The sequence below is a fragment of the Aquarana catesbeiana genome, linkage group LG01, assembly GCF_042186555.1.
Source record: "Aquarana catesbeiana isolate 2022-GZ linkage group LG01, ASM4218655v1, whole genome shotgun sequence".
Classification (NCBI taxonomy): Eukaryota; Metazoa; Chordata; class Amphibia; order Anura; family Ranidae; genus Aquarana; species Aquarana catesbeiana.
Window position 1 is genome coordinate 685,035,406 of NC_133324.1, and position 25,339 is coordinate 685,060,744.

Sequence of the window (25,339 nt, forward strand, 5' to 3'; positions counted from 1 at the left end):
AAAATTTAAGGACCCCTTTTAGTCCTCTCAAAGTCAACTTCAGTAATATTAAATACTAGCATTTTTTAGCACAGTCCCGAACTATAAATACATTCATTTTCTCCAAGTGTATTTTGCAAACACTATTGCTACCTGCATTACTGTGAAGTCAGACAGTCTAGGGCTCTCTGTGCTTCTGGGTCCCAAATTCATTTAATTGTCTGCTATGGTTAAAGATTTTCCTGTAACCTATTGCAGCATTGCATATGAAAAATCTGTTAGGACAAAACCATGGTCATGATCCAAGTACCACACAGTAATAAATCCAGGAACGCATCTGGTCAACTGTAATGAATTGTGGTATTATTTATTTATTTATTATTTATTTCAGGTACTTATATAGCTCCGTCAATTTACGCAGCGCTTTACATATACATTATACGTTCACATCAGTCCCTACACCCTCAAGGAGCTTACAATCTAAGGTCCCTAACTCACATTCATACATACTAGGGCCAATTTAGACAGGATCCAATTAACCTACCAGCATGTCTTTGGAGTGTGGGAGGAAACCGGAGTACCCAGAGGAAACCCACGCAGGCACAGGGAGAACATGCAAACTCCAGGCAGGTAGTGTCGTGGTTGGGATTCGAACCAGCAACCCTTCTTACTGCTAGGTGAGAGTGCTACCCACTACACCACTGTGATATCATATTGTGTCAATGCTATCCCAACGCATTTTACAGTAGAGGCCAATGCACATATCATATACACATATCATACCACACAGTGTGATGTACTGCATTGTAAAAAAAGGTCAAGTGCATTTTTCTGTTCATTTTGGTGTTAGCAGCCTTTTTATAATGGCAAAGTGTAGTAATACAACGCAATAGATTGCATCAATGTGAGTCAAGCTTACAACCCATAGCATAGATATTTTACATAGTCATGTTGTTGGTGGATTGCTTTCAGTTATGAAATTGCACTTTACATTGTGATATTTTTTTAGGTTATTATATAAGCTGATTGGTCAGCAAAATTTCTATGTATTAGCTAATGACAAGGCATTTGCTAAAATATTAAATAAAAAAGAATTGCAAAAATATAGTTGATTATTTAATTCCCCTTTAGCCACAAGGACAGCAACAAATGATAATGTAGCTAGATCATGGAAAATGTTTGGTGGAATTCAGGCTAGTTCATAACTGATAATTCCACTCTTTAATTACCATCTGTAAAGGAGCAATTCAATATATTACGGTCTTATCACTGACCTTTATTCTGTATACTTCCTTTTAAAATAACGTTTACCATTTTATCCTGAAAATACTTATACTATCTGAGAAAGCTATGCTTATGATCCAAACTGTTTTTTCTTTATATGGCTGCTAAAACACATCTGTTTTATTTCCTTCCTTTCAAGCTGGATTCAAAATCACCAGTGGAACAATCTCATCATAGTACATGCCTGGGAATGCCGCTTGTCTAGGACTCCAGAAGTAACAAGCACGCAAGCATAATCTAACATTTTCCAAACATAGCAAAAGTAGAAATAAAGAAACGAAAAAATCGTCATAAGGATATGGTAACTGTCATTTTTAAAACTGTGAAATTTCACAAATACATGCAGATATTTGTATGTACTAACCTGAAGCACAAACCAAATACAAATGGTGCAACAATACTGTAGCAGTACCTCTGGAGGAGCTACTTGGTTTGTTGGGTCCTCTGTTCTCGACTCTTAACGCTGCTCGGTCCCCACTGGCACACTTGGTTATAGGTTGAAGGCCACTCACAGCTGTGTAGCTTAAGCATTAATATTCTATTGCTCTATAATATTACACAGAAAGCTGACCACAAGCAACTTGAGGATTAATAATGCATAGAACAAATAAACATGACAACATAATATGTTAGTTTAACTGGCGTGCAGGTTAGCCTCACGTACAACCATTAACTTGCACCACAATAAGACTAAGCACTATTACACTAATCTACACAATACCTGTAAGAATAGCCCCAACCGTGAAAGCATGAATGGCATATAGGAAACCTTACTTTAATCCTTAAGCAATAGCTACTCAAATAATGTTCCTGGGTGTACTCTACACATGCAGGTGGGTATATTTACTACTGGCAAAGGAGTACCCCTGGTGGTGGCTAAAGTACCTGGCATCTAACTGCCAAGGTTAGCTGGCAGTTGTTGATGCCCTTCTGTAAGATGGTGCACATGAAGATGTCTCTTTAAGGCTGTCCACAATAGAAGACTAATGATCTGTTAGTTACGGATGGGTATCTACTGTATCTTCTTAAAGGGGCTTCCAGATTCTGATAAGCCCCCCGCCCGCAGACCCCCACAACCACCGGCCAGGGTTGTAGGAAAGAGGCCCTGGTCCCTATCAGCATGGAGACAAGGTGCTTTGGTGCATTTTTTTCCTGAGTTTTTTATTGCCTGTTTTCAGACACGTTTTGCTTTTTCCTTTTGAACATGCATTGTTGATGCATTTTTGCATGCGCTTTTCATGCGTTTTGCTTTTTATTTCTCTTTAACTAACTGTGTATAGCTGGTTGTTAAGGAGCGGGCCGCCGCACCCTTAACACCCAATGAGTCATCAGCCATCAATAGGGTTTACCTTCTGGCAGAAATTGTGAAATTTGGGCATTTATATTAAAAATATGACTGATCATGCCAAAAAACTGTCTTTTATTTAAGAATAGTGATCATATGAAGCCATTTAATATCCCTTATTTTTTTGGATACTTTTTAAATCATACTGATAACAGAAATCACCCAAATAGCCCTGATAAAAAGTTTACATACTCTGGAGTGTTTGGCCTTGGTACAGACACAGAAGGTGGCACGCACAGGTTAAAATGCCTATTAAAGGTTAACTTCTCACATTTGTAGCTTTTTAAATCCCAATAAGTGTCTGTGTATAAATAGTCAATGAGTTTGTTAGCTCTCACATGGATGCACTAAGCAGGTTGCTACTTGGTCTTTCGGTCTGAAGGTCATGTGTTTGTGTCATTGCAGACCGATTTCTTATAAAGTTTCGGGACGTCCTGGGTTCCAATCACAGAGGATCCCCAACATTCCATCCTGGTTGTCGGTCGATAACATAAGCCTGTTTGACTCATAGAACGTATGTTCTTTTGAGTTCAAACCATCCGGTAAGCTTACATCTGCCTTGGTGGTGGCTTTACTGCACTGGTGTCTTCAGTTTTCATCCACTATATTGGATGCCAATGCGGTGAATAGGATCTTCAATTTCTTTACTACACACTGTGGACTTTAAAGACTTTTCACAGACTTATATTTTATATATGATCTTTTTTGTATATAGTTTCTAGTAATTCACACGGCACATATCACATGTTGTATGTTTTATGATTTTCTGTTTATTTCATTAGTCATTATGGTTTGTAGAGTTATATAATTCGATTCACTGAGATTTTGTGATTCACTTTTCAATGGCAATGGTTGGGTCATGTTAACCAACCCAAACATTTTAGTGCTACACTTCTGTTATTTTAACAAAATTATCTGTTTGTTGTGTCAGCTGCTACCACTAGTTCAGGCAGCGCGGGGTACCCTTTTACATTACTTTGGTCCTTAGACCAAACCTATTTCCTAACCTAACCTACTTTGGTCCTAACTCCTTAGGACCTACTTTAGTCCTAACTCCTAAAGGTGACTTAATACCTAATCAAACCTACACTATAATAACTGATCCTAATACTTGTCTAAACTAACCCATAAAGTGCATTAGAATATCCCCAAACTAACCCCTTGTATATGCTCACCTCTCCATTTCAACAATTGCGTAGTTTTGCTGATAGCTGAGCACTGAAAGATACCAGCACCAGGCTTTTAAGCAAGACAGAGAGGATTAGTGATCAATAGACAGCATCATTCCGGGTAATGCCTCTCAGGCAGGGCCGCCATCAGGGGGGGTACAGCCGTTGCACCTGTAAGGGGCCCTGGTGGGCCTGAGGGGCCCACCCGGGCTAGAAGAAGGCAGGACGGGTGAAGGGGAGCCGTGCTGTGCATTACAGATACAATTTCATAGCGTGTGCTCTCTGTGGCATTGAGCTCAGACATCGAGCTCTTTACTGCCACCTCTGGCTACTATGTGCATGTGCACCCCTCTTGTACTGGGCTTTTCTGTGTCAGCAACAAGTCAGCTTTGTGCAAACGAGCTGGGACCAGGTAGAAAGAAATTCTTTACAAGTAGGGGCTATGAAGGAAAGGGAGGGGGGCTGTTTGTGTACAGGGAGGGGCCAGAGCCTTGTGTGTTTACAGATTTGTGTATGTGTGGGGCTGACATATATATACAGGTGTGTGTGGAGGGATGGCATATATACAGGCAGTGGCGGTGCGCCCCTTAAGGGTGCTTGGGTGCCCCCCTCTCTCCAGTCACCCACCTCTATGTATCATGGATAGGTTCATGCATTGCATTGCATGAATCTATCCATGGCCGCTGTAGCCACCCCCTATTCAGGCGTCCAGCCCCTTTTCGGATGCCGGGCACCTGAATTACGTGTATTTTTGAAGCACCTGATTAGAGCCATAGGCTCTGATAGGCTTCAAAAATTGGTGAACTGCGAGAGTATTGCGCTCGCAGTTCACCCAGGTGTGTTAGAACAGTGAATGAATATACGCTTTTCTAACACTGAACCACCTCTCCGCCAATCAGGAAGCATGGGTTTGTTACCCGTCACCTGATTGGCTAAAGCAACAGGCGCTGTGATTGGAGGAGGAGAGGAGATGCATGGAGGACACAGCTCGCAATAGTCACCCGTTGCTCTACCGAGATAGAGTAAGTGCCAGGCAGACAGCGAGCAGGTGGGGGGTCACAGTGTTAACTTTTAAATGGGCACAGTGGCTGCATTTGATGGGCACAGTGGCTGCATTTGATGGGCACAGTGGCTGCATTTGATGGGCACAGTGGCGGTATTTGATGGGCACAGTGGCAGCATTTGATGGGCACAGTGTTGGAATTTGATGGCACAGTGGCAGCGTTTGATGGGCACAGTGGCAGGATTTGATGGGCACAGTGCAGCAATTGATGGCACAGTGGCAGCATTTGATGGGCACAGTGGAAGCATTTGATGGCACAATGGCAGCATTTGATGGCACAGTGGCAGCATTTGATGGCACAGTGGCAGCATTTTATAGGCACAGTGGCTGCATTTGATGGGCACAGTGGCTGCAATTGATGGGCACAGTGGCTGCGTTTGATGGCACAGTGGCTGCAATTGATGGGCACAGTGGCTGCATTTGGTGGGCACAGTGGCTGCATTTGATGGGCACAGTAGCTGCAATTGATGGGCACAGTGGCTGAATTTGATGGGCACAGTGGCTGCAATTGATGGAAACAGTGGCTGCGTTTGATGACGCAGTGGTTGTGTTTGATGGACACGGTGGCTGCATTTGATGGGGCACAGTGGCTGCGTTTGATAGCACAATGGCTGCAATTGATGGGCACAGTGGCTACATTTGATGACACAGTGGCTGTATTTGATGGACACAGTGGCTGCATTTGATGGGGCACAGTGGCAGCGTTTGATGACAGAGTGGCTGCAACTGATGGGCACAGTGGCTGCGTTTGATGGGCACAGTGAAGCTGCAATTGATGCTTTATTTTCTGAATTTTTCAGTTTGTTTGCGCCCCCAGAAAATTTTTGAGCACCAGCTGCCACTGTCTACAGGTGTGTGCATGTGTGGGGAGGGGCTGGCATTTATACAGGTGTGTGGGGGGCTGACATCTATACAGGGTGAGGGGGGCTGACATATATACAGGTGTGTGGGGGGGACTGACATATATACAGGTGTGAGGGGGGACTGACATATATACAGGTGTGTGGGGGGGACTGACATATATACAGGTGTGAGGGGGGCTGACATATATACAGGTGTGGGGGGCTGACATATATACATATATATACAGGTGTGTGGGGGGACTGACATATATACAGGTGTGTGAGGAGGGCTGACATATATACAGGTGTGGGGGGGCTGACATATATAGAGGTGTGTGTGTGGGGGGGCTGACATATATATATTTGTGTAGTGGGACTGACATATATACAGGTGTGAGGGGGACTGACATATATACTGGAGTGTGAGGGGGGCTGACATTTATACAGGTGTGAGAGGGGCTGACATATATACAGGTGTGTGTGTGGGGGGGGCTATCATATATACAGGTGTGTGGGGGAGCTGACATATATACAGGTGTGTGGGGGAGCTGACATATATACAGGTGTGTGGGGGGGCTGACATATATACAGGTGTGTGAGGAGGGCTGACATATATACAGGTGTGGGGGGGCTGACATATATACAGGTGTGTGGGGGGGGGCTGACATATATACATTTGTGTAGTGGGACTGACATATATACAGGTGTGTGTGTGTGTGTGGGGCTGACATATATACTGGTGCGAGGGGGGAAGACATTTATACAGGTGTGAGGGGGGCTGACATATATACAGATGTGTGTGTGTATGGGGGGGCTATCATATATACAGGTGTGTGAGGGGGCTGACATATATAGAGTGTGTGTAAGTGGGGCTGACAAATATACAGGTGCCACCCCCCTAATCCATGCGCCCGGCCCCTAATCTACATGCAGGGTGACGGACACATGGATTCCAATGGGCTTTTTTTTTAAGAGCACATGATTAAAGCCGGAGGCTATTATTGGCTTCAAAAAAGGGTGGGCTCGGGACGCAGAGCACTGCACCCCGAGCCCACCAAGTTGTGTGACAATAGCGAGTTAATATTTGCTAAAGTCTTCCTGATTCTCCTCTTGGCCAATCAGGAAGTGGGTCCTGAGACCCGTCACCCATTTGGCCGAGAGGAGAAGCGATCCTATTGGCCGCCTAGGGGGAGGAGGGGGGAGACACACAGCGGAAGCCGCCATGATGCCAAGGAGAAGGAGATGCAGGGGAAACTGCCGCCCAGAGGAAGCGCTGCCCGCGACCTAGTTGAGGTAAGTGCGGGGCTAATGACCGACCGACCAGAGGGGGGGTGCTGGTGACCCAACCGACGGGGGTGGCTGTGAGTGCATTGTTTGCTGCCCCCCCCCAAAAAAAATATATCACCAACCGCTACTGGGTTCAACATACTACACTATATGGCAGGGATACGCAATTAGCGGACCTCCAGCTGTTGCAAAACTACAAGTCCCATCATATAACAAAGAAAAAGGAAGGGAACTGGGGCTCATCCTCAATAGACTCCGGTATCCTCAGGTGAAAAAAATGGAGCCTCAAAAGCGCCCTCACCCATTTAAAAGGATCCGGTTCCACCGTCAACCTAATGAGTATCCTAATAAATCTACTAAGGATCCTTAGGTGTAGTTGTCCTCTGAATATAGCATATGAGCATAAAAAAATCTGGAAAGAATCCAAAGCAATTCTTCATAAAGGACAAACCGCTGAAAAGCTATTGATCATTTATTGATAATCCAATTAATTTAACCGTTACAAAAATCGTGAAAAATCTACAAATATCTCCAACACATAGTTAAAAAAGACATAGAGTCTTAATAAGACACAGGTGGCCACCAATTAAAGATCGCACCATACATATCCCTCACAGACACACATACACCGCCAATCTAGAGCCAATCTTAATTGCCGATTGGAAAGTGATATCCTAAAGGCACTGAAAATCACTAGTAAATTATGTGGATGAAAGGAGTTACTTTCCGTAGGAAATTTTGAAGTGTTCATTAAGGATATTCATGGAACAAGAAGGCATTTTAAAGTTCCGAATGCTAGTGCAGTGTGAAAGTTTCCCCGGTCTTAGGCGCTATATATACTATGTGACAATATCAATAGTGTAACCATCAGGTATACACTGTAGCTGAAGATCAAAGGCTAGTATCAGATAAGTAACATGAAGATTTATCATAGGTGACTGGCTGGATGTGCTGGAAATGATTCCTTGCAAAGGTAATAGAGATACAATACAGCTCATCGTTTCTTCATGTATCTGGCTGATTACAGCCTAGGCAGCTGGTCTTGATGTTTGTAGTTCATCATCCATCGTCCCGGCATGTGCGGGGGAGCTCAGATCCGGAGTGCAAGATGAAGGTAGTTTCCTCCGTCAGGAGTTGATGTAGTTATCCGTGTCCGGGATGGGGAGGGGGGGAGGGGGGGATCCCCAAACTGAGCAGGAGTTCACTGCGGGTGATGGACCAAAACCGTGCCGCTGGTGATGGTTACAGCAGATTCCACTTTCAAGTGAATAGTGGCGGCCCGAGGAAGGTAGAGGGGGGGTCAAAAAAGCATTTGAATGGGGGTCACCGTGTCCTCATCACCAATACCATGATAGCATCATGCTATGCTTACATGTTTCACTTAGTTACACGCTTCAAATCTTGTTTCCTAGCCAGATTCCAGCTCTTAGGACCACTAGACTGAAAAGCTAAGGGTCCATTACATCTGGTGATTGGGGACACAGGAGGGGTGTGTGACACACCACAGAGTGGAAGTTTGGAGCACTTAGCACTTTCAGAAGATTAGAGCACAAAGAGTACGTTTAATGGGATGTCTTTGCAGTATGTAATATTTTCAATTTTGTTTACATTTTGGATGATTTTATTTGCTAATTTTGCGATAGTGCACTTTTAATGGGACATTTCTGCAATACTTAATAACACAATTCCGCTGAGTTTATATTGAATGATTCTTTACATTAAATGATTTATATCTGGTATCTTTTGCACTATTGTGAGCGCTGTAATTTATTGATTTCATATATATCCCATAGTTTGTAGACGCTGGAACTTTCACGCAAACCAATCACTATACATACACAGGTGAATGTAGCAGAATACATTTAGCAGACATGTAGCAGAATACATTTTTACCTAAATGTGTAAACAAATGTGACTTTTAAATTTTTTTTTATTGGATATGTTTTGTAACAAGTAAAACATATTGTTATTTTTCAACATTTATGCTCTTTTTTAATTTATAACGCAAAAAATAAAAAACCCAGTGGTGATCAAATACCACCAAAAGAAAGCTCTATTTGTGGGAAAAAAATTATATATATTTATTTTGAGTACAGTATTGCATGACCGAGCAATTACCAGGTAAAATAGCATAGTGCCGAATAGCAAAACACGGCCTGGTCATAAACATCTTAAATAGCTTAAGTAGTCAAGTGTACCTCCAGCCAAAAAAATTTATTTTAAGTTTTGGATAGCATAGGGAAGGGTTAACACCCTTTTAATGTTTGTTTTGCTGTCTGTGCCTCTGTTCAGAAGATTTCACCTCACTGTCCCTGTGACAATTGGATTTAGAAAATGTTGAGTTGTTGTGAAAACAAGCATTGGTGATAAAGCATCAGTGTTTACACCTTTTTCCCATGATAACAGCAGTGAATTTCCCTTCCTGGGGGTAGACTTCCTCTCACTTTCTGTTGTCTCCCTCCATTTGTAAGTATGAGTTTTATGTAAGTCGGATGTATATAACTTGGGGACTGTCTGTATATATATTTATACATAATGTATATACACACACCAATCAGCCATCACTTTATGACTACCCACCTAATATTAAGTATTTTGCTGCCCAAACATCCTTGACTTCTCGAAGCATATTGTATTCCTCAAACCATTCTTAAACCATTTTTGCAGTGTGGCAGGGCACATTATCCTGCTGAAAAATGCCACTTCCATCAGGGAATAGAGTTTCCACGAAGGGATGCACTTGGCCAGAATCAATATTTAGGTAGGTGGTACTTGTCCAGTAACATCCACATGAATGGTACAACCTAAGGTTTCCCAACAGAACATTGCCAAAAGCATCACACTGCCTCTGCTGGCTTTCCTTCTGGATCCTGGTGCCATCTCAGGTAAGCGATACACACACCTATCCATCCACATGATGTACAGGCCGCATACATTTCTAATGGTGACTCTGATTGTAGCATTGCAGATGACACTTTTGCATATTTGCTGAAAGAGGGTTTTTTTGCTACTCTTTCTAATATATTTTTAATGACAAAGGTAGAATACAAAACAGATTTACACTTTACCTGATGCAGAGAAATAACCATCAAGAGATTACAGGCCAGGAATCCTGGAGCAGGAAGGCCACAAACACTTTTGTCTATTCCCCTGGGTGAAGTAAAACATTGAAAAGTTTCTTTTAAATCCCACTAAAGGCACCAGGCCAAGTACTATATTAAATTTAAATTCTCTGCACTTGGCAATAAAGCACTGCCTTTAGGCACACAGCAATCGCAGAATATATTCCTCTCAACTGTAGCCTCTAGCCACTTAAATTCAGGATTTTGTTTTCTTTGACAATGAAAATAATTTGAAACCTGTTCATTTTTTTGCCAGGGAAAACCATAGCGCCATAAGAAGTAGCAGACCTTTATTTGATGTCAATGTGTTTTTAATAATAAGATTAGTTTTTACTGTATTGTTCCTTGGGTGCAGACAAGTTTGAGTAGTCCTGCAAAATTAAGAATTATGTGGCATTCTTGCTTTCTTTGATGTACTTACATAAAAATACAAACCAAATATTTAAAACATTATGCATTCTGTCTGCTCTGAGTAACATAGATCTGAGGAGAATAAGTATATCAGACATTGTTTTCAGTTTGCAACATGTCAAAATTCATCCTGCAGCTCAAATATATATAATGTGTGTAGATAGGAATAAAATATTTTTATTGTAACATTTACAATACATAGACGTGTTAAGTGTGCAAGCTAAGTGTGCCTACCACAGGGGAAAGCACATATTGCAAATCAGAATATTATTGTCTTGTGTTATCCTCAATGTCTATAGAATGTAGCCATTAAGACCATATCACTAATGTAGTACAATGCCTGTGCATAGGCCCCTTTAATTTAGTTTCCCACACCCCCTAGGTTTCTCTGAAACACACAGGTAGTATAAATTCCTCAGCTTCCCTCCCTCAGGAGCTCAGAGAGGCCACACCCAATAAGCCAAAGGTGCAGTAGGTGGACAAGTATCTGCACCCAGAAGAAGTCCCTCCACGGCAGCACAGTGGCTAATGGTTAGCACTTCCATCTAGCAGCAATAGGATTGTCAGTTTGAATCCCAACCACAACACTACCTGCCTGGATTTTTTGTGTTCTCTCTGTGCCTGTGTGGGATTCCTTAGGGTACTCCAGTTTCCTCTCACACTTCAAAGACATGCTGGTAGGTTAATTGGATCCTGTCTAAAATTGACCTACTATGTGAGTTAGGGATCTTAGATTGTAAGCTCCTTTAGGGCAGGGATTGATGTGAATGTTCAACATATATATATATATGTAAAACGCTGCATAAATTGATGGCGCTATATAAGTACCTGTAGTAATAATAATAATAATAACTCTTACCCTAAAAGTGGGCCAGGACTCTCACAGTGGTTCAGCAAGGCATAGTACTAGTTAGAATCTGTAACACCAAGACTCTTCCACTTCACCTACTCTCTAGGACATCAGTGCTAAGAACTGGTGCTAATCACAGATGTGTTGCCCCAAGGTGGTGCACATAGTACTCTGGTAGATTTATGGTCATTGGTATGTGGCAAGAGTGAGTAATATGATTCAGTAGTCAACATGAATAAATTGAGAGTGGGAAAGAGAGCAAATACTACCACCAATTATCAAATATCTGGCTCACTCAGTTAGCAGCAGTATGGTAACTTTTGAACAAGTAGAGGTGTTCTCATAGGCTGTCCATGACCCTGGAAGGGGTGACTTGCACACTTAGGCACCCCTAAGGAAATCAAGAAACTGCCACATGCTCTGAAAGCACTGTAGGGCCTTGATGTATGTTCTGTAGACATCTGGGAAAAGCTGTCACCCTCAGGGGTTTTCTGTGGGACAAAGGTTGCGGTACTGCCCAATTAAAAACTCATACTCCCTACAAATATGAGCTCTCATCATAAAATGTAAGACATCACCGTCATGGAATGTTTGTCCTAGAAGTGGCTCCATTTTTTGCCAGAACAGTAGTCATGGTACTAAAATCTGTAACAGCAAGACTCATTCACTCCACCTGCCCCCTGGAATATCACTGATTAAACTGGTGCAGATGCAATTGCCCCCAAGGTGGGGTACATAGAACTCTGATGCCGCGTACACATGACTGAACTTTCCGGCAGAAAAGGTCCGACAGAATCATTCCATCAGATATTCCGATCGTGTGTGGACTTCATCTGACTTTTTCTTTCGAAAATTCTGACGGACCTAGAAATAGAACATGTTTTAAATCTTTCCGACGGAATCAATTTCTATCGGGAAAACCGTTCATCTGTATGCTATTCCGATGGACCAAAAACGACGCAAGGGCAGCTATTGGCTACTGGCTTTTGAACTTCCTTTTTCTAGTCCCGTCGTATGTCATTGTGTTCTAAACGATCAGACTTTGGTGTGATCGTGTGTAGGCAAGTCCGTTTCAGAACTCCATCGGAAACACAGTCAGAGTTTATTCTGATGGAAAAAAACGGTGTGTGTATGTGGCATGAGAGTTTCATGGTTGTTTTTACATAGCAAGAATGAACTGAGAGTGGGCAGGAGAGCAAATAATTACACTCCTACGACTGACCGTGACCACCAAGTATTGTAACACCCACTGAGTTAGTAGCAGTAATGCACCTCTGACTTGGCACATTTCTGTCCCACTGGAAGTACTGATCATCTACTATTACACTTGAGATGTCAGAAGACAGAAACCATAACCTTTTAGTTAACAAGTTTACATTGGTAGAACTTGCCCATGACCACACCGCCAAAACTCTGGCTCAGATGGTTTGTAAACACTTCTGCCTTCTATATGGCTGTCTGCAGATGATACATTCAGACCTGTTTTGAATTCCAGCTCTTCCAACAGTGGTCCCACTCACTACGCATTAAAAAGTTGCACACCACCCTGTACTACCCACAAGGCAATGGGCACACGTGAGGTTCAACCATACCCTGATGAGGCTTAGCTCAGAGGGAAGCAAAGAAAATGTACCCATTACTTAACGGAAGTAGTCTGGAAATATTATAATTATTATACAGGATTTATATAGCGCCAACAGTTTGCACAGCGATTTACAACATGAGGGCAGACAGTACAGTTACAGTACAATTTAATACAGGAGGGCCCTGCTCGTTAGCGCTTACCGTCTAGGAGGGAGGGTCAAGTGATACAAAAGGTAATAACTGTGTCTGTGGGGGATGATCTGATTGATAAAAAAAATATACAGTTGTTAGGTGGAGGCAGGATAGGCTTCTCTGAAGAGAAGGGTTCTCAGGGATTGCCTAAACGTAGATAAAGTAGAAGATAGATGGAAAGATTGGGGTAGAGAGTTCCAGAGGATGGGAGAGGCTCTGGAAAAGTCCTGGAGGTGAGCATTGGAAGTGGTGACACGGGAACTAGAGAGCAGGAGGTCTTGGGAGGAATGAAAAGAACAATAGGTTGATATTTTGAGACTAGGTTAGTGATGTAGCTGGGGGCAGAGTTGTGGATGGCTTTGTAAGTTGTTGTTAGAATTCTGAATTTAATTCATTGGGTGAGTGGAAGCCAGTGGAGGGATTGACAGAGAGGGGTAACAGACACTGAACGGTTGGTAAGGTGGATGAGCCTGGCAGCAGCATTCATGATAGACTGAAGGGGGGATAGGCTATGTAAAGGTAATCCCATAAGGAGGGAGTTTCAGGAGTCAAGGCAAGAGATGACCAAGGAGTGAAATAGGAGCTTTGTGGTGTCATTGGTTAGGAAGGGCCGTATTCTGAACATGTTGCCTGAGGTTGAGGCATCAAGATTTGTACAGTGATTGGATGTGGGGGCAAAAGGATAGTTTAGAGTCCAAGATTACACCGAGAACTTTGGAATGCGAGGATGGGCTGATAGTAGTGCTATCGATTTTGACAGAGAAATCAGGGAAAGAGGCATGTGGTGGAGGAAAAATCATGAGCTAAGTTTTGAATAGATTGAGTTTGAGGGAGTAGTGTGACATCCAGGCTGATATGTCTGTTATTAAATTAATAATATGTGAGGAGACTAAAGGAGTGAGCTGAGGGGTAGAGAGATAGAATTGGGTGTCTTCAGGTATTGGAAGCCATGGGAGGCTATTACCTGATCCAGGGAGGAGGTGTAAATGGAGAATAAGAGAGGTCCAAGAACAGAACATTGGGGGACTCCGACAGATGAAGGGAGAGGAGAGAAGGGAGTGGAATTGTAAGTAACGCTAAAGGTGCAGTTGAATAAGTAGGATGAGAACCAGTGAAGAGAACAGTCATTTTTTGACAGTACATTCCTTGACAATCCACTCAACCTACCATGTTATGTTGAGCATATCTCAGAAGGCCCACAGACCTATGGGCCAAAGTACCCACAGAAGAACTTCAACATACTCCAACTTCCTGGATTCAGGAGTGGAAAAACTCTTGTCTAAACTCTAATGCCCCGTACACACAATCGGACTTTCCGACAACAAAACCGTGGAATTTTGTTCTAAGGTTGTTGGTTCCAACTTGTCTTGCATACACGCGGTCACACAAATATTGGCCAACAATTACGAACGTAGTGACGCTCAAGACGTATGCTTCTGCTAATGTTGTGTTTGGTGAGCATTGATTCTGAGCATTCTGGACTTTTGTGCGACGGACTTGTTTACACACGATCAGAAAGTCCGACAAAAAAAATTTTTTGGCGCAAAATTTGAGAACCTGCTAGCCAACATTTGTTGGTGGAAAGTCCAACAACAAATGTTCGATGGAGCATACACACGGTCGGACTTTCCGCCAACAAGCTCTCATCCAACATTTGTTGTCGGAAAATCCGATCGTGTGTACGCGGCATAACAGTTTGTTTTAGGTTTCATGCACATTGGTTTATTGACAGGAGAAAATCAGCTTTAAAATCTCACCTAAGCTGTATTTTTTCAAACCAGTTTAGGCGAGTTAAGCAGCATTTGGTGTTTGGGAAATTATTTATTTCATTGCCCAGAGCTTATTCTGTCCATTAAAATTAATATGCGTCTAGTGCTTAGGCACGTTTAGACATGTTTGGCATTTTATATGTTAAAAAAGCCCCTCTTCTGAACATGATTCTTCTGTGCTCAGGAGAGGAGCTTTGATTGCCTCTAAACTCTGGTAAAAGCCTACATGTGCATGGACACATAGGCTTTTATTGAACAGAATGCAGGGGTTTTGGCAAAACATCCAAAGCTCCTAAATGTGAGTTTAGGAGCAGCAGTGTGCATGTGGCTTAAGACCAATGTCATGAATCTGCAGTAATACTTTCATGCCCTGTCTGTCTGCTTACCTCTGGTCTGTGTATCAGCCTTAGGGCCTACATTTTCACACCTGCATGGTTAAGTAATCTTCCCTCAGCGTGGCTCCACCTTACCCTCTACAGGATACATTATTTAACACTGTGCTGTCCAAGCCTGCCTTGCCCAAGCAATATTGTGTGTGTTCGGATTCCTGTGTTTGTCTTGCCATGCTCTACGTCTGATTCTGTTTACCGACCTTGGCTTGTTTTTGACTGTCTCTGTCTGCTTCATATCCTGACCTTTGGCGTGTTCTTTGACTATCCCTGCCTACTTGTTGCCTGTTGTCTTGGACTGCTGACTTATCTCTATCCTCCAGTAGCCTACCGCGAGCGTGAGCTGGGAGACCCTGGGGGCAGTGAACTGGAGCCAGTTGCAGCGCAGTCCATCCTCACCACTAGAGGCTCTGGTGAACACCCGCTCTCCCTCCCGCGGCTGTCAGTTGAAAAACCATGCAGGGGGATCAGTGGTCACAGTTGTCCCCGCCACGCCGATCATTTCCGACTGTCACTGGACATGTGTGAAGGACTGACAGTGGGCCATGAGCGCGCTCTGCTTTTCCATCCACAGCAGTCAGCCATAGGGTTCACTACCTTAGCGGTACACTCCTGACCCCAATGGTGTGCATCTGTCACCTGGCCTCAGGTGACCTGACAACCAGTCATGGGCGGAGTAAGAATTGTTGGACGCATCTGACTTTGACCTTGAACCTGGGGGCAGAGTGCTAATCCAATATAAAGGCACAGGTCAGCAGGGAAAATTGCAAACACCATAGGAAGTTGTCCCTGGAGTTGTCCTACAGCAACCCAATCCAGAAGTGCCAATCTACAAAATGAGCCTATACTGTGCATTAAACTCATCAAGACCACAGGTTCATATGGAACCTATGGTGACTCAAAGGTGGCTGCTTCCTGCTCTTCCATCCTTATCTCCAAGACTTTTTGATAATATTATACAGCCAACCTAGTTCAGTTCCAGTCTCCCACTGTGGAGCACCCAGAACTAGCATCTATCTACATGCCTGAAGACAGAGACAGATTGCTTCTTGTCCCAAAAAGATGGAACCAAGACTCCCTGTACACTTTGTAACATGTAATTTTTGGTCTGAAAAGTTCACATCTTTTTATAATTACTCTTAATACAGCATCACACAGCCTAGTACGCAAGCTGTGTTTTGTTGTGATAATCTCATAAAATGTCAGTTTACGTAACCATGAATGATAATAAAACCATTTACCCATCTTGTAATTAGAAATGAGTGAATTATTTCAGATGTGCTTTACTGATTCATCCATTTCAACCCTACATTCCACATCGAAGCTTGAAATCTGACATAATTTGAATATTATACCATGTTTTTTATTTATTTTCTGAATTCCCAAATGCCATCTCTTTTTTGACCTGGGTACATATTTAAAAGGTCTGCTACAGCCAATCACATCTCAGAGACATGATGCCCATGTATGCACAGGAGGGCTTTTGTGGAATCCACTCAGCAAACAAATAAAGAAAAAAGTACCTGACCTACATTTCATAATCTTTAGCACTGCTATGATTCCAGTCCTTCTCTGATAGGAAATTCTTCAAGAATAGTTTACACATTACTACCTCCAAGATATATCTGCTCTGTCACTAAATCCCCTAGACCTTAAAAAATCAGATCTATAATATTCCTCCCTAATGGACTGCTCAACAGGCGTTTTTCACATCAGGACATACAAGTCTATGGGATGGCAAAACCAGTGTGAAGCAGGTTAATACAGCTTAGATGGAGGTAAAATATACAGTAGGTCAGAAGGTAGTCAACTGCAGGTCAATTGCACATGTCAGTAAACTCTGTATAATCTCGTAAGTGTCTCTATGCAATCCCAAATGCAGGTTTAATGCACTTACAAGCAAATGAATCAACACAAGCCCAAAGCTCCTTGAACAGGCTCTTTCAGCCTGTGTCAAGGCCCAGATTATCTGTATCATTACAGAGGTCCTGACATTATCAGGTGATACAAAACATATAGGGTAACATTCCCTTATAGACAGAAAAGCCTACGGTAGGTAGGTAGGTTCACTGACGGTAATGGTAGATCTGTTTATTTGTATCTGGGATAAGTGGCTAAAATATTCTCCTATTTTTGGCTAAGTTACTTGGATTATGGTTAATCAGGTAGACCATTTAGAACAGGTTGGGGTGTCAATACCACCTGCTATGATTATTACACTTTTTACAATAAACTCTTCTCTGTAAGATATATATTGCTGTCCTCGTTGAAGATATGAGAGGCAAGTTTCATAAAGTCTAATTATTTGTGTTGATTCAGGGAAAGACTATTAGAAATTCCTGGGAGGCCACTTTAACCTAATAGAGTGAAACCTCATACCTGGCATTTTCTTGGCTCAGTCATCCCAGTAATTCTATTTGCTGGCTATAAGTACATTTTTGTTATTGTTTTTATTATACTTAATTTTAGAGCAAGTCTTTGCCTTTCTGCAGTTACTGTCTGTCTTTTTATATATCCATATCTATTGCTGATTTACAGCAAGCTAATAGAATACAAAGAATAATATACCCCTCCGTGGCAATAATAGGAATATTAAAATAAATCAAACAATTTAGAGTATAAATGCATAAAGCTTAGTGGATTTTAAAAGGTCAATGAATAAACTATAACCAAATATACCTGTATTTAATAACATTTTGTCATAGGGTAGATTGAAGAACACTGAATAAAACACTTAACAGGCTGGCAATACTGATGGGCACAGACAGGCAGGTACGGGTGGAAAAAAACCTGTCAAATATTTATGGACATAGACCATGGGATTGTCAGTGATTAACAAACAACCTTGGGTGAAGTGAATTCCAACTCCACTTTGACCCAACATTAACCACTTCCATCCAAAAGTGCTCAGCCTTTTTTAAAGGTGGTTGTAACTGTGGAGGCTGCATAAACATTTAGACATAAACTTGTGCCATTTCAAAAAAAGGTATTAATAGAAAATGCAATATGCACAAAACTGAGTTATCCTATACCCAAGGCCTCCATTAGGGGTACAGAAATTCCTCCGGTACCAATATTGGGCCCACTGGGTCAGAAGGGAGCCCAGGGACAACATAGAATGTCTTTGGTTCTCTCTACTCCCTGGGGTGCAGTGTGTACCCTTGGCACTTCTAAATCTCTTCTAATCAGTGCCCTGTAAAAAGCACCCTGGGACTTGAAGGCAGCCACTGTATGTGTAGAATAAAAAAATAAAAGAATGGCTTCCACAGCTGTTATAAGACCCCCCCCCCCCTCTAAAGCAGGAGTCAGCTGCAACAAATGTGTATATATATATATATATATATATATATATATATATATATATATATATAGTACACCCCTCACATTTTTGTAAATATTTTATTATATCTTTTCATGTGACAACACAGAAGAAATGACACTTTGCTACAATCTAAAGTAGTGAATGTACAGCTTGTATAAAAGTATACATTTGCTGTCACCTCAAAATAACTCAGCACAAAGCCATTAATGTCTAAACAACTGGCAACAAAAGTGAGTACACTCCTAAGTGAAAATGTCCAAATTGGGCCCATTTTCTCTCCCCGGTGTCATGTGACTCATTAGTGTTACAAGGTCTCAGGTGTGAATGGGGAGCAGGTGTGTTAAATTTGGTGTTATTGCTCTCACTCCCTCATACTGGTCACTGGGAGTTCAAGATGGCACCTCATGGCAAAGAACTCTCTGAGGATCTGAAAAAAAGAATTGTTGCTCTACATAAAGATGGCCTAGGCTATAAGAAGATTGCCAAGACCCTAAAACTGAGCTGCAGCATGCTGGCCAAAACCATACAGTGATTTAACAGGACAGGTTCCACTCAGAACAGGCCTTGCCATGATCTACCAAAGAAGTTGAGTGCACATGCTCAGTGTCATATCCAGAGGTTATCTTTGGGAAATAGATGTATGAGTGCTGCTAGCATTGCTGCAGAGGTTGAAGGGGTGGGGAGTCAGCCTGTCAGTGCTCAGACCATATGCCGCACACTGCATCAAATTGTTCTGCATGGCTGTTGTCCCAGAAGGAAGCCTCTTCTAAAGTTAATGCACAAGAAAGCCCGCAAACAGTTTGCTGAAGACAAGCAGACTAAGGACATGGATTACTGGAACCATGTACTGTGGTGTGATGAGACCAAGATAAACTTATTTGGTTCAGATGGTGTCAAGCGCATGTGGCGGCAACCAGGTGAAGAGTACAAAGACAAGTGTGTTTTGCCTACAGTCAAGCATGGTGGTGGGAGTGTCATGGTCTGGGGCTGCATAAGTGCTGCCGGCACTGGGAAGCTACAGTTCATTGAGGGCACCATGAATGCCAACATGTACTGTGACATACTGAAGCAGAGCATGATCCCTTCCTTTCGGAGACTTGGCCACAAGGCAGTATTCCAAAATGATAACGACCCCAACCACATCTCCAAGATGACCACTGCCTTGCTAAAGAAGCTGAAGGTAAAGGAGATGAACTGGCCCAGCATTTCTCTCGGCCTAAACCCTATTGAGCATCTGTGGGGCATCCTCAAACGGAAAGGTGGAGGAGCGAAAGGTCTCTAACATCCATAAGCTCCGTGATGTCATCATGGAGGAGTGGAAGAGGACTCCAGTGGCAACCTGTGAAGCTTTGGTGAACTCCATGTCCAAGAGGGTTAAGGCAGTGATGGAAAATAATGGCGGGCACACAAAATATTGACACTTTGGGCTTAATTTGGACATTTTCATTTAGGGGTGTACTCACTTTTGTTGGCAGCGGTTTAGACAATTAATGGCTGTGTGTTGAGTTATTTTGAGGAGACAGCAAGGTTACACTGGTATACAAGCTGTACACTCACTACTTTACATTGTAGCAAAGTGTCATTTCTTCAGTGTTCTCACATGAAAAGATATAATAAAATATTTACAAAAATGTGAGGGGTGTATTCTCTTTTGTGAGATAGTGTTTATATATATATATATATATATATATATATATATATATATATATATACACAATTATCAGTGCCTACCTACCCAAAACCACTATTCTTTTATATAATTTTTTATAATTTATATATATATATAGTTAAGCAAAACAATCCCCACCTTTTGACATAATATATTTATCCAATGGAATAAATATGAACAGAATATCAATCTCTGTTATATACAGTATACGTCAATAAAATCAAACCACTATATACATTCACATACAAGAATATAATAATATTAATATGATTGCAAATCCCACTCCACGTTTAGCCCAATCAAAAAACTCCTACCAAAACAGAGTCATAAAACCTGCCCATACAATACAGTGCTCCACCTTAATCCCAAACAGACGTGCACAAATGTTGAGTGATTAAACCAGCCTCACCTATATCCTAATATGTCAAAAAGCACAGCTGTATTGGGCCTGCGATTTCCATGGTTGGCCTGACTATATAGATAATTATTTGTCAGCACAACTTAAAACAACTCAATGGCACATAAACTTTTGAATGCATTTAAAAAATGTAAATCTATTTACTATAAATCTCATATTATGTAATCTCATATTATACATTTCAATTTCTAAATGTAGCACCCTGATGTTTAGGCAGGGTTGCTATCAAATTTAGTTCAACTGATTTCCCCCTAATTCTGAAAAGACAAGGACATTGCAAGGACAGATTAGGAATGAATGGGGTGTCTCAGCCAATGGGCAGAGATCTTCTTGAGTCCCTTGGCCTGCTGGGAGAACCTGTTTATTTGGGTGGAGTCAGGTGATCAGGGTTCTGTGCCACCTGGACTGCTGTTTGGGTGGACGTGTGTTGTGGTGCCCCGGGCTGCTAGGCCAGAAACCTAAGGTCTATCCCGGGGACATTTGGCTTCTAAGCTGTCTGAGGGCCTATCCAGAAGCAGGAAAGCAGCGTTGGGACTGTGGGCTTGTAGTCCAATCAGAAGTAACGGTTCCGCCAGGCAGGGAACCAGTCATGGTCGGAGGTAAAGGGGAAGCTGTTGCCACTAAGGGAACCATCTGCCTTGCTACCAGAGACCACTGTGAGTAAGTTGAGGCCAGTACCAGAGCAAACTTCTCGCCAGCTGGGGACAGTGAAGAAGTGGGAAAACTTCAGCAAGTGTCAAGTCAGGGACGCAGTGGGACAGCAGAGGTGACGCTTGTGGAACATCAGCGAGTGCCAAGCCAGGGACCTAACGTGTCAGCGGGGGTGAAGCTTGAGGAGAATCTGTGAGTGCCAAGCCAGGGACCCAGCAGGGAAGCGGGGGTTACGCTTGAGGTAGGTACTGAGTAGTGCTAAAGCAGAAGAGCTCAGGGGATCTGAAGTCTAGTGAGCGACTGGGAGCTCGTTGAGTGAAGACCCACAGTGAGTGAGTGTGGGGTACACTGAGAACTGTTTGTATTGCAATACTTGAATACAATTGCCATTAGTAATATCTACAAGATTGAGGCAACGGTCCTACCTATACAAAAGTGGTATCCACATTCACCTGTATATCTGTCTACCTATAGAAGTCTCAGAGTCTGCTAATTATCTTTGCATCTACCTAAGGGTGTGCTGGTCCCAATTCTCTCTGCCCCAGTTCTGTTTAAAAGACAATAAATCTCTTTGCATTCAAGAAGTGTCTGGCGCCCACCTGTTCATCTTGCATTACACTCATCATGCCTTGTAACCCACCCTACACAGAAGGATATCAGCTCTTCGAAGCCTAAAGAGGCCCAGGGCTTGGCTACAGGAAGTATTGTAAAACATTTAGGTAACTGCGTGTGTTGACGTCTCATACTTTTTGGGTGTGCTGGTAAAGCCCTGTCTGCATGCTAGTCTTTTTGAGTCTCTTTCACCATACTCATTTCTCTGCTTGGCTGCAACCCAAGCTCAGTGCTAGGATAAGGTTGTCCAGCACCCAAGGCAAAGATGCACCCCCCCCCCATGATGTGCAAGCTCAGGGGATCCTAGACCCAGCAGTAATTCACTTTTCAATATCATTGCTTCTGTCACTACTCCTGTCAGCCTTGTAACTGAAGAAAGGCGCCCCCATCTCTACAGTGAATTACTGCACCCAGGGCAGCTATCCCTTCAGCCCACCCCTTGTCCCGGCCCTGCCCAAGCTGCTCACATCTTTTCTAATTTGGTTCATGCCAAACACACTGGAAAAACATCACCGCTCTGTATATCTAAGAAAGAAATTTTAAAAACAAGGGAAATACAAGATAGGCTGAGTAAATATCACATACAGCAGAGATATTATAATATTGCAGCCCACACTAAGTATATCCAGGGTGGTCTATACACTGCCTCAATGTGGTAGAAGTATTGGTTGCTTAGCATTAGAAACTTTATGACCTTAAAGATGCTCTCAAAAATGCCTGAATAATCCAAATGCAGTAATAATTGGACCACTTTGTGGGAATCAACGCTGACTATTTTATGTGTGAGCAATGCACTTTTCTCTTTGCACATTAAACCCATAGAGTCCCAAAATTTTACTTTTACTTATCTCAAAGTAAAAATACAAAAATGATCAAAACTGTAAATGCACAATAATACTAACAGATGTGTGCGGAGATATTAGCAGAGAGTTAAGTACATGATCCTGAATAAGAAATATCCACTTCAACCATTTCTAGGCCCAATTGCTGATCCTGTCTATGGTATCAAACTCTCACCAATATCCAAAAATAATTTAACATGTTTTTCCCTATAATCCAGGGCTGTGTCAAGGGGGAAGGGTTGAATGTTACATAATGTGCTAAATAAAAATGAAAAAAAAAAAAATATATATATTTATATTATAGTGATATGACAATACCATTTCTTAAACCTACACTAGCTCAAAGGCTGCTAAGTTGTATGTGTTGTGAAAGGTAGGCAAGAATCTGTTGAAATGAATCGACTGTACACATATTTCTGGCAATTGTTACTTTATGAGAAGGACATTAATCTTTGGAAGTAAAAATTAAATTCTATACGCCAATTACTCCAAGTGATGTGTATACCAGAACCAATTCTAATGCCGCGTACACACGGTCGGACTTTTCGTCTACAAAAGTCCGACAGCCTGTCCGACATACTTCCGACGTACCTTCGGCGGACTTGCGGCAGACTTTCTTACGAACGGACTTGCCTACACACGACCACACAAAAGTACGACAGCCTAGTACGCGGTGACGTACACCAAGTCCGACGAGACTATAAAACGGAAGTTCAATAGCCCGTACGACACCCTTTGGGCTCCTTCTGCTAATCTCGTGTTTATCTCGTGTTAGTAGAAGTTTGGTGAGAGACGATTCGCGCTTGTGAGACTCGTATTTTTCAGTTCGTTTTAACTGTTGTTCAGTCTGTGCTTGTGAGGTTTGTATCTGCTTTTCAGTGCGTTTGGTCAGTTGGCATTGAGAAATCTTTGTTTTATTGGCCGCTCGTTCCTGATTTTCAGGTCGTTCTTCACAGGCCTTGCTGTTCTTCAGTGCGTTCTGTTTAGTGCGTTCTGACCAGCCGACCGTTTTGAAACCATGTTACCTGTACGTACTCGTCGTAGAGCTTGTGCATTGTATGTGCTTGGTGCTGTAGTTTATTCTTCAGCCCAAGACCAGTCCATGAACAGGGCGAGGAGGAGTTCATGGACCAAGAATTGGTTGCTTCAGCGTGACCAGTTCTGTCACATGCCTTTGCTCCGTGAGATCCGTGAGAATAATCCTGAGGATTTCAGGAACTTTCTCCGGATGACGGACCCCGTTTTTGACCATTTGTTGGCTTTGCTGACCCCCTATATCAGCAGGCAGGATACCTGCATGAGGCAAGCCATCACTCCGGAGCAGAGGCTGGTCGCTACCTTGCGGTATTTGGCCACAGGGAGAAGCCTGCAGGACCTTAAGTTCTCGACAGGCATCTCCCCCCAGGCTCTGGGGATCATTATCCCAGAGACCTGTTCTGCCATCATCCAGGTCCTGCAGAAGGACTATATTAAGGTAAGATATTTTTCTTTTATTAGCATCACATGTTCTTTTATGTAATCTTTGATAATGTAATGTATTTCTTGCTTCAAACACTACTTACCATCATTGCAATATAGTGTGAATGTCCCCTTTTTATCCTCACACATGCTGGATTTTTTTCCTGTTATTTTTTGTCATGCATGTATATTTTCCTTCAATAACCTTCCCAGCATGAAGTGATGGGAACATATCCACCTAGTCTACTCATTTTGAATGTATTTTGTTTGAGTGTATTTAGTGTGCTTATAATTAGCAATTAGCTAGATTTCACAACCCCCCCCCCCACCTAAACTCACTCCAAATAGTGTGCTGCTAATTAGCAATTATCTAGATTTCCCAACCCCCCCACCCACCCCCACCTAAACTCACTCCAAATAGTGTGCTGCTAATTAGCAATTATCTAGATTTCCCACCCCCCCCACCCACCCCCACCTAAACTCACTCCAAATAGTGTGCTGCTAATTAGCAATTATCTAGATTTCACAACCCCCCCCCACCTAAACTCACTCCAAATAGTGTGCTGCTAATTAGCAATTATCTAGATTTCCCAACCCCCCCACCCACCCCCACCTAAACTCACTCCAAATAGTGTGCTGCTAATTAGCAATTATCTAGATTTCCCAACCCCCCCACCCACCCCCACCTAAACTCACTCCAAATAGTGTGCTGCTAATTAGCAATTATCTAGATTTCACAACCCCCCCCACCTAAACTCACTCCAAATAGTGTGCTGCTAATTAGCAATTATCTAGATTTCACAACCCCCCCCCACCTAAACTCACTCCAAATAGTGTGCTGCTAATTAGCAATTATCTAGATTTCACAACCCCCCCCCACCCTCGTAAAAATTTTCTTGAATGTTCTGTGGTGTTGATTTGTCTAAAGCAAATATATGTTGCAGTTTGCAAAATGCATGTGCACTCTACAAGTGCATTTGTTCCAGTGCTTTAGTAAATGAGCAGAAGCTCTGCTGATTTCCATCATCAAATCATATGCAAGCCTCAAAGTGTTTTCATTAATTGCCCTTGCATGTGATTG

General features: G+C 42.5%; 1 long non-coding RNA gene across 2 annotated transcripts in view; it reads left to right on the forward strand.

The window, feature by feature from the left end:
- LOC141116920 (uncharacterized) overlaps positions 1 to 25,339 on the forward strand; it is a 132,535-nt gene that overhangs the window by 95,591 nt on the left and 11,605 nt on the right. For both annotated transcript variants that reach the window (XR_012237076.1, XR_012237070.1), the window contains 3 exons: positions 1,403 to 1,564; positions 3,014 to 3,150; positions 9,637 to 9,730. This is a non-coding gene — a long non-coding RNA (uncharacterized lncRNA). The remainder of the gene's footprint in view (positions 1 to 1,402; positions 1,565 to 3,013; positions 3,151 to 9,636; positions 9,731 to 25,339) is intronic.